Source organism: Corvus moneduloides, chromosome 1 (assembly GCF_009650955.1).
Source record: "Corvus moneduloides isolate bCorMon1 chromosome 1, bCorMon1.pri, whole genome shotgun sequence".
NCBI classification, from domain to species: domain Eukaryota; kingdom Metazoa; phylum Chordata; class Aves; order Passeriformes; family Corvidae; genus Corvus; species Corvus moneduloides.
Window position 1 is genome coordinate 39581240 of NC_045476.1, and position 10243 is coordinate 39591482.

Here is a 10243-nt window from a genome sequence, read left to right on the forward strand (position 1 = left end):
CATTTTTCGGATGCCATTTCCCCATTACTGGAGCAAATTCCTGAGTTGACATTATTTGCACTCAAATGGAAAAGCAGCAGAGTGCAGCATTTTCATTGCTTACCATCCACTGCCTGCTCATGTACTCTAAAATCCAGGACATCTCGTAGGAAGTTTATTAATTATGTGTAAATAAAACATATGAAACTTTAGAGGGTAAGATAGCACCAGGCTACATTGATTTGAATCGCCACTTTAATTGCAGATTAGATCAGCAAGTGGGAAAACTTCATTCAGATTAATCGATTTCTGCCTTGTTTTTGTACTCTAGGCCATGTTTTCCCACTCATCCCTCCCTGACAGATATTTTTCCCCCCCTCTCCGTTTGTTGGTAACCAAATTAACCTATTTTCATGAGCCTACACCACTTTTAAACTCCATTTGGCCGTGCTTTGCATCCCCCTCGGATGCATCATATCAAGGGTGGCCTGTTGTTCATGAGCTGTTCATGTGCCCTTTTCCACACCCAGGTGAGTAACCACAGCCTGCTCGGGGGTGTGAGCCGGCCAGTCCTATGAGTGTGTGACCAGCCCCTCCCTCCCTGCCCTTGTCCCAAGCAGCTCCTGGCATCTCCTGCCTGAGGAGCTCTGGCATCTCCACCCTTCCCACAGTTCTCAGGTACCAGGAGTGTAATTTGTGAAGGTGAACCATGCAGTGGGCAACTTCTAAGATCAGAAGAGGTGGCTGCCACCACCAGCAGCAATATGTTGTTTTTTTCTGAATACACATCTGTTTTGAAGCCATAGCCAGCCTGATGTTTTGATTGAGGCCCTTGAAATTTTATGTTTCATGTATTAAGAGATACTAAATGTTGTCTGTCTGTTCCTATTAGACAGTTGTTCATTGGTTCATAATTTGCAGCAAGTTTCATTTGTATGGAAAATGGAATCCAAGCAAGTTATTTAGAATTTTCTTAATTAGTTGGCAATATCTTTAACATGCTGGAGAAATAAGTTGACTAAAATGTTTTGATTAAGCCTGTTAATGAAATAAAGTATTCCTGATTATTCCTGGTAGGTTCTAATCCTGCAGGATTTTAGCACTAGCACATCTTATCACCACACAATAATTTTTCCACATAAAGCAGGAATGTCTTTTATATGCCAGGTAATTAAAATGTGAATTAACAGTGTATGTGGAATGCAATTATGAGAATGAACTGAAACGAAGGATTTCTTTGCATTCATGGAGAGCTGCCTGCTGGCCATGGCAGGGCGAGCGGTTCAAGGCAGCTTTGGTTTCTGATGGTTTCTTCTGTTCAGTGACTTTATCCATTTCAGTGGTTCAGCTTATATTAAACTCCACCTGCAAACATGGCCTGCTTATGACTTCCCATAACTAGAATTACTGTAGGAGTAATAAACAATAATGATTTAATTTGATTCAAGTAGATTGTCACAATTTCAAGTATTGTTACAATTTTATTTTTTTTTTATAAAAAGGCTTGGTTTCCAAAGGGGCAAATTCAGTCATCTGCTTGTCTGTGTGGGATGTCTTAAAATACAATTGCAGCAATGCCCAAGCTCATGTTTCAGATTTTAGTCATGTACAGAAAAACTTCCACCCATCTTTGCCCTTGCTCCAGCCCCAAGGGCTGAGCAGCCCTGCCAGCAGGCACAGCTTGAGTCACTCCAGCTAAGCCACAGGAGCAGCCACCTCTGGGCAAAAGGTGTCCCAGTCCCCTGATGAGAGTCACATGTGTAAGAGTGGGTGGCACTGCCCTTTCTTGTTCCACCAAAGCATCCCCCTCCTCTCACAAGTCTTGGCTGAACTGATTTTGTGGAGAAGGCAGACTGATGGAAAAAAGTTTTTCTTCAGCATGTCTTGGAATAGCTCTGCATTTGACTGTGGGTAGTACATCTATTTTGAAGATGCTCTGCCTTAGTTGATTTGCACAGTTTCCTGTATTATAGACTAGATACAGGCCTGTTTATAGATATGTATAGAAAGGGTTTGATGTGCCAAGTTTTACAGTCTTTTTTCTCCTTGAAAGGCCATTTACTTGAGTTGTCAAAAAAAAAAAAAAATTCAACAGTCCATGAATGTCTACTTTTTTTTTTTTTTTTTTTTTGGTCATTTGAAAACTAAGAGAAGCATAGCCTGTAAATGCATGTGATGGAGAACACTTATTTTCAGTAATTGCCTATGCTTCATTATTCAGTGTGCTAACTGCTGAGTCAGAGAGATCCTGTGGAAAACACAGGTGCCCAGGAATGGGCATGTTGGTGGGATGTTGGCTTCTGATGACAACTGTGGATTGAGCTGCTGACAATGAATGACGACATCTTGGTTCTGTCTGGTTATTTACAGTTTGTTATACCCACACAAATACGTGTGCTATCAAAAGGAAAAGAGTATTACTGATTATTGCCTCACAAACAAAAGCTGCTATGTTGGGGACAGACATGTGAACTAAAAGTAGGTGATCGTACACCCAAACCCTGTTCTCAGAAGATGATTAACAAAACTAATAGTTACTTAGGCAATAGCTACCTCTGGTTTATGTGAGAAGGGTGTGTATATAAATGGAAAAGTCTCTGTTTAGCTATTGCTTCCTATTCCCTCTGCTTACACTCCCTTCCTTTCTTTCTTTTGTAATTCCATGACTTCTAGCATAGTTATGCTTTCTGCTGCCAAAGTCCTGCAGGAATTTACAGGAAAGGGGGTAGGTGTTGAAACATTACAAATGCATTGGCTGTATTCACCCTTGCTCTAAACTTAATGTAAGTGACAAAGACCTTGTGAATGGACCCATCTTCCTCCCCCTCCTTGTCTTTGCCTTTATTAGGACTAAACAGTATTCCTTTGGACAAGAGAAAGAAAGGGCAAGATGACAGAGGGTGAAAGACCTCGAGCTCATGCTGCATATGTTGAGGGTGCTGTCACGGAGCCATGGCCTGAGCTAGCCTGACTTGATCTCACAGCATTGTAAATTGAACACAAAATTCATTGCTACCACTGCCCTGTGGCTGGGAGGAGTGGAAGTTGGAGAAAAAATAGGTTGAAAATACCTTGCTAAAGGGATTTGTGCAAGAGTTTTGATGGGATGATTGGCCTTGCTAAGTTTCATTTAGCTCTGTCTGTGAGTTTTTGTGTGCCCTGTGTAGTGGGGATACCCTCACTTCCCTTTTAGGGAACTTTTTAGGCAGATGCTGGTGGAAGCAGGGACTGAAGTGAGGCTGACATGTTATGTTCTTCTGTGTGCTGCTGAATTTAGTTCAACTGTATGCTTTTTAAATGACACTGACAACTAAATGAGACAACTGATTGGATATCTCAGAAGGAATCATATGAATCTGACTTGAAATCCCACAGTACCTGTAAATTCTGATACCTCTGACTGCGATTTTAATTCTCATAAAATGTTGTAAAAACAGGGCTTTGTGAAGGGCAGAGTGTAAAAAGTGCACTAAATATCATGTTGAAGGTTTTACATGAAAATTTTGACCTGTTTCTTCCGAAACCAGCTAGCTTTGTTGTAGGATGTTGTGTGAAAACCTTTGAGGCACACTTGTACAGGGTCAGCTCTGAAGGAAAACAAGCCCTGCACGCTGCAAGTAAGATATAACTGTCTGTTCCTTTGCCACCCCAGTCAGCCCGTAAATTCTGCCATCACCCCTCCATAACTTAGGCATTGGCTTTTTCCTCCATAGCTCCTTAACATTTTCCTACTGCCAGACATTAACAGCACCAACAAAACTGAACAAGCACCTGCTCAGGAAAACAGCTACCAAATACTTCCGTGAGCAGCATGGGTTTTACTCCGGTGCTTCCAATAAGTATCAAGACTGTGACAGTCTGCTAGGAACACAGAGCCTGTGATAGGAGCCCTGGATGCTCATCAAACATAATAAAGATGACAAAAAATTGCGTTAAGTGTGTGGGGCATGTACCAAAATTACACCAGAGCCACAGGTTGTGCCATGTGTGCTTTGGGAAGCTGAATGGGAGGAGATGTTTGGGAGTGGTTTGCACAGAGGAGATGACAGCAGAGCCATTGATAGGACTGAGGTGGAGAGGACACAAAGGTGAGAGACCATCCAGTGATGGCAGCCACAGTGTTCTGTCAGCTGAGTCACACCATAGCCTCATAGCAGCCCAGCACAATCAAGGTGAGAGGTCACCTATGTGGTGGAGAAGCTTTGAATGCCCTGAGAGGTACTGGTAGCTGTCACCCTCTCCTTCACAAGGTAAGAAGTGTTACATTTAGGTGTGCAGTCATTGTGTAATTAGGAAAGAGAGAGTCATTTGGGTCTGGGTGCTGGAGAGCGATGGCAGAAAGGAAGGGTAGGGATGGGGGTCACTTAGCAGTTGCAGGCTGTGGTGGTTTCCTGCTCTTTTCAAAGTGGAGGTAGTGGGTCTTAAGACAAGGGACATCACCAGATCCCACTGGGAATAAAGATTCTGATTGAGCCAGACTCCAAGAAGTGACTTCCAAAGCCAGCTCTGCTATAACCCTGTCTTATTCCAAATTAATTTTTCAGGTTTATGCAAGACACTAAGATGCTTTACCTCAGAAACAGAGCCAGATTTTTCTTCCATACTACTGAGGCTGGACTCAGCATCATAAACAAGATGGTGTAAACTAGAAAATAAAGCGTCTGATTAACCATTAGCCAGTCAAATACCAGGCTTGGTGGTTAATTAATCTAGCCAGTGAACTCACCTCCCAAATACCATCAAGAGATTTTAAGGTGCAGTAAATATACTGCAGCTGTGCCTGTGCTAGCAAGCAGTACAGCCCGGGAGCAGATCCACAATGCAGGAGAGTGCTGAGATTGCAATGTGCACACTGGCCGCCTTTCATCTGAGAGGAAACCACCTCTTGTGCCCTCTTCATGATGCAAACCACAGCACGGTAAGTAGGGATGATTGGGGCATTCACTGTATAAGTGCTCTCCTGACCTGGGCTAACTACTAATGTGTAGGCACATCGCGTGAACTGGCCCCATTCCAGCTTCTTTGCAAAAATACTGGGATAAAAAACACATTAAGAAATATTGCTTTATCCCAGAAGCATAATACTAGGCCTTACGGAGACATTCTTAGTATGGAATTAATATATGAATCATACTGAATAATAATAACACAGGATCAAATACCTAAGACAACCATTTAAAAAAAAAAATCTTTTTCCACCGGAGAAACTCATATTTTCACAAGCTTTAAGGCATGAACAGTATTCCTGATTAATACACACAAATCTCCATCTTATGAGGTGCTAAGTGACTATGCCAAATCAGAAGGAAGGCTGTCAGCAGTACAGCTAGGACCAGGCTCCAGGCTTTCCCATCTAATCCTATCAGCAGCCTCATGCCCACGATGTCAGCACAGGGCTTGCCCGTGCGGGAAGGCATCCCAAGAGACTGAGGCTGGGATCCGGTCTGATTTCCAGTGCCATTGCTGTCACTGCCTGTGCTCAGTTTTTCATTACTCTTCTCCTAAAGCAAGTGTCAGAATAAGGGGTCTGTCAGAATAAGGGGTGCTTCCAACATCAGTGTGGATTTACAGAGCAATTGCAGCAGAAGTTAGGGCAAGGTCTGGGCCAGTGCTGTGCTTGGGAAAAAGACCCTCAGGGTATGATGTGCCAGACACTGCCCTATCTGTGTCAGTTCACACCAGTGCTTGCACCAGTATCCTTTTTTTCCCTCGTAGACAATACAGTCAATTTTCCTCTGCTTCTCCCCTCCTTTAGAAGGAAAGTAAATCACTGCAGTTAAAATCATAAGTCCTCGTAAAAACCTGCTTGTGCCCAGAAAGCTAAGTATCAGAGCTTGCCTAAAGCTTAGGAAGAAGTGGCATCTTTTTCAATAAATTTACATCTCTAAATAAATGATAAGTGTTGAATCAATTTCCATATGTTTAAAATAGCAGAGCATTAAGGATTCTGGCACTTCAAGCAATCAACTAATTTGCGACTATTATGAGAATATCTTTTATATTAGTGGAGCAATTCATCTGAAAATCAGGGACAGTCTGCACCTCTGTGCCCTCTCAATATCATAAAGGATCACAAATTGACAAAAAAAATCCTGTTTGTTTGCCTGAAGAGATTATGGTGCCTTATGACATTCAGGTCTTTGCAAAGTCACCTTTCAGCTCTTGATAAGCCAATTCATAATGTCTCTCCCACCTGGCTTTCCTGGCTCCACGGTCTGCTCCTGGATACACAGATCCAGCGATAAACAAGAGTGTTGGCAGATATTTCCTGGTGAAAAAGGCAGGAACTGTAATGTACCAACTTCTGCATCCAAAAGAGATGCAAGGGCAGAAGCTATTCAGTGCTCTGCTCCCAGTTTTTCCCATCCCTGTGTCCAGTCTGGGCTCACGAAGCCTCATGTCTGGCCATGTTGGCTGGCTGCTTGCTGAGCCTCAGCTGACCAGCCTTAAAAAAAGTTCACAACTCTTCATTCCTACCATTGTGTCCGTGTCTGAAACATACAGTTTCCAAAAGGACACAGAATGTTAAATGTGTGCACAGCCTGAGCTTCAGAAAGCTTCAAGGAAAATCAACTTCTTTCAAAATCAGCTGGTGTTGGTTTTACCAGCATGTGGCAGGATGAAGGCTTTGTACCAGGCTTCGAGAGTCAGAATAATGGGAGGATGGATGAAAAGCTTCAGGTGAAGGGATCCACAGTTAATCCAGCCTTGTGTCACCATCAGCTTGCTGAGTCATTAAATATTTCCGTCGTATTTCAGTACCCTGTTCACAAATGTAACGTGCCGTTGGTCTAATAAGTGCATGGCGCTCTCAAACCAGTGGAGACAGTGCTGTTCCTGCACAGCACCCAGCAATGTGGTGTGATACTGCTGGCCTGGATGTCAACAGCAATACAGACTTCAAAACTGCCTGCCTGCAGGACCAGGAAAATGGCAGTGCACCAGTATATTCTCCCTCACATTTAACTCATGATTTTCCTATTCCTAAAAAGAAGAGACTAGGAGGAGGACTGATTCAGGGGGGTTTTGATGCCTTTTTAAAATTTAAGTTCATATTTTGGAGATGGCAATGCCACCAGGGAAAGCTGCTAATTAAGCAAGTGGATTTTTCATAGCCCAGATCTTCATCACTATTTATGTGTTTAATTTCTTACTGCCAAAACAGTAGGATGTTCAACCACTGAACTCAAAAAGGAGGATTTGTGGTAGCAGCAGGATTTTTATTCTATATAGATTTTTAACTAACATTTTAACTTAATTGAGAACCTGTGCATTTCTAACTCACTTTCCCTTTACAACATGTTCTTGGCTTGGATTATTCCTCAAAGTTTTCTTGCTCTTTCCTCAACTCCATTTACCATTGGGTAAAAAAAAAAATAAGAAAGGGAACCCAAAGCAAAGAGGATAGCCACAGCTGTGCTCCTCATTAAAGACAAGATAAACACAGACTGCTGTCTGGAAAGCTGAGTATCCTCAGGATCAGGGAAGTAAGATGGGGGAACAATTTGCAAGATACCAATATGTTGCAAGATACCAACATGGATTCCAGCCTAGAACTGATCTGTTGGCCGAAAGTCACTCAGCTTGAGTCCCTGGAACAACACCCTGCTGCTTTGCTGCAGCAGGACATGTAATGCTGTTACAGGCTCAGTGGAAAAGCTGTGAGGGTGCAAACACCACTGGAAGCCCTGCACAGACCAGGCTTTTGCAGGGACAGCTCTTTCAGCACCTCTCTCAAGCAAGTGCAAGTGTCAAGGGCACTCCAGGTGTGTGAAAAGCATTTTGTGAATGAGCCGGTACTGATAAAAATAAGAAATATTTTCTTTTTAAAGCTCCATGTTGTCAAGGTCTATGAGGGGTTGCCCATGCAGGGATCAACCCCCGTCAACTATTTCATTTCCCCTAGAATTTCTTGACGCTTTTGTTTTCTGGAAGAAGGGAACCAGTCTTTCCTTAGGAGACCAAACTGCAGATACAGTGTAGAGATGCCAGAGAACAAGCTGACACAGCACAGCAGCTAAGGGTGTATCTCTTATAATTTACTGGAGCTCACCCTCCTGACCTTTCTGTATTTGGATCAGCAGGGAGGGTGCGTAATGAGGGCTGCAGGAGGGCAATCGGGTTCTTACAGCTGGTCAGGCGAATTAATGCGAACTGCCTGGCAGTTCACCAAAAGCAGACCAATGAGGGCTCTCCATCAGAAAAAAAAAGAGCAAAAAAAAATCTTGAAGGTGGCTGGTCCATGGGCGGAATTTTTCAGATTTCTAATGCATTGGAGAGGAGAACAGTGGCTCAGTGTTTCGGAGAAACACCGCAGCTGCGGGCAAGTTGCGTTTGTCTGACACATTTCAGAAACCCTTCTGCTCCTCCACCTTCCGCAGCTTCTCGCTTCGCCTTCCCTACATGCCTTTTCCCAGCGTCGTTGTGGCCAGGGCCAGTAGAGAATTAGTAACCACTTAGCAAGGTACTCTGCCCTTCCTTAGCCTTCTAGACCACGCTCATCACCAGGCATTGCAGAGGCAAAGGCTTTTGTAAAGGTAACTCCAGTGAGCCAGGTACTTTGAAATCCTTCCCCTCCACACCTCCTCCAATCCATGCAAATGGCAGAAAATCAGTTTATCCACTCATCCTTCATGTTGACATTCCCCTCTGACCTAAATCTTCAATTTCTGTGGAGGTGGAGAACCTGCATAAAATCAGAAGTCACCTGTAAAATGCTGATATTTATATTTTGGTTCCAACTAGCATGGCTATGGCAGTGCATGCGCTCTGCCTTTATAATCTGCTTTTGGGGTACAGGTGTTAGAGCAAAGAGACTCATCACATGTAAATAAACAAATAATCTGTCTGATTTGAATGGCTGCACTGTCAGATGTGACAAAGGATTTTGCAGTGCATGCTGCAATAAGATATTTAAAATCTCATTCGAAACCTGTCAGCTTTGCTACTCCACAGAAGGGAGATAACGAACACCACATACTTCAAAGTGATGTTTTAAGGGCTAAAAAGATGTTCCTGTGGGGCTTTGAAAATGCACATAAATCATAGGTGTTAACACTGAGACCCCATTTATTTCAACTGCGCCTGTTTGCAATGCAGCCTTGACCTCCCCTTGCTGCTATGGGCCAGAGAGCTGCCGGACAGGAGGACACGGCTGCCTGGCTGCCCACCTTGGGAGGCCCCAAACCCAACGGCCCCAACAGGAAAGGCTAAGGCTTCACTCCCACCACCACATCCTCACCCAGTGCCAGCATGGTCTTTGGGGAGAATAGAAAACAAAGCCAGATCTCAGGGAAGCAAAAAGAGACTGTGGGATTGAGATTGACCTTGGCGTCTGAGCCCTGTGGCAGGGGAGATATCTGCCCAAGTGGTGGCTTCCTGCCCACTGGTTGCAGGCAAGCTGTAATGTCACATATTAGGAGAAAATATTTTCTCATGTCCTATTTTCATGCTAATTACTTAAATGTATTTGGAAAAGAAAACACCGAATACCCAACGATGAGAGAATGTTAAGTTTGAAAAGTCCTGCACAGGACTCACAGCTCTGCCAGCACCTGGAACCCTGACAGCCTGTGGTAACATTTGGTTTTCTGCAGGACCCCTGCCTCCTTCAGGAAGTGGCAAGAGGTTTAGGACTTCCTCTCAAGCTATTCAGGACTCACTGCTCCAGCCCCAGGCTGCCTGCAGAGCCACAGGTCTTCCACAAGTACCCCACACAGCGAGTGCTTTGCAGCTATTACTGCACTCACCTCCCCAGGCCTGTGCAGTAGGTAGGAGACTGATGTTGTTGCCTCATTTTTCCCTGGAGAAGAGACATGTGCCAGGACCAGGATAAGTACCTACAAGAGCACACCCAGATTCTGAGATTTGAGGCACCTAGACCAGCAGTTTTGGAACATTGGTAATTTTTACCGTGTCTTGCACATTCAGAGCACAATTCCAAGCATAATGAGGAGTGTTCAGCACTTGCCACTCTAATAGCACCCCAGGAATGAGGGCATTGTCCAAAATATCTGTGCAGAATAAATGAAAAATCCTTTGGTGAAAAAAACAACAAGCACTTGCCATCCCACATGCACAAAGGAGCTGAGTTACAGTTGCACAAGCACTGATGCTGTTGGCGTTTCCTGATACTTCAGTGCTCGGCTGCAACGCCAGTGGAGGTTTTTCTCCGTGGTATCGTTAGCACCGAGTTCCGCTGCACCCACGCCCACATCTGTGACAAGCCAGCGGCAGGAGACAGTGACCGTGGGGCTGAGCACAG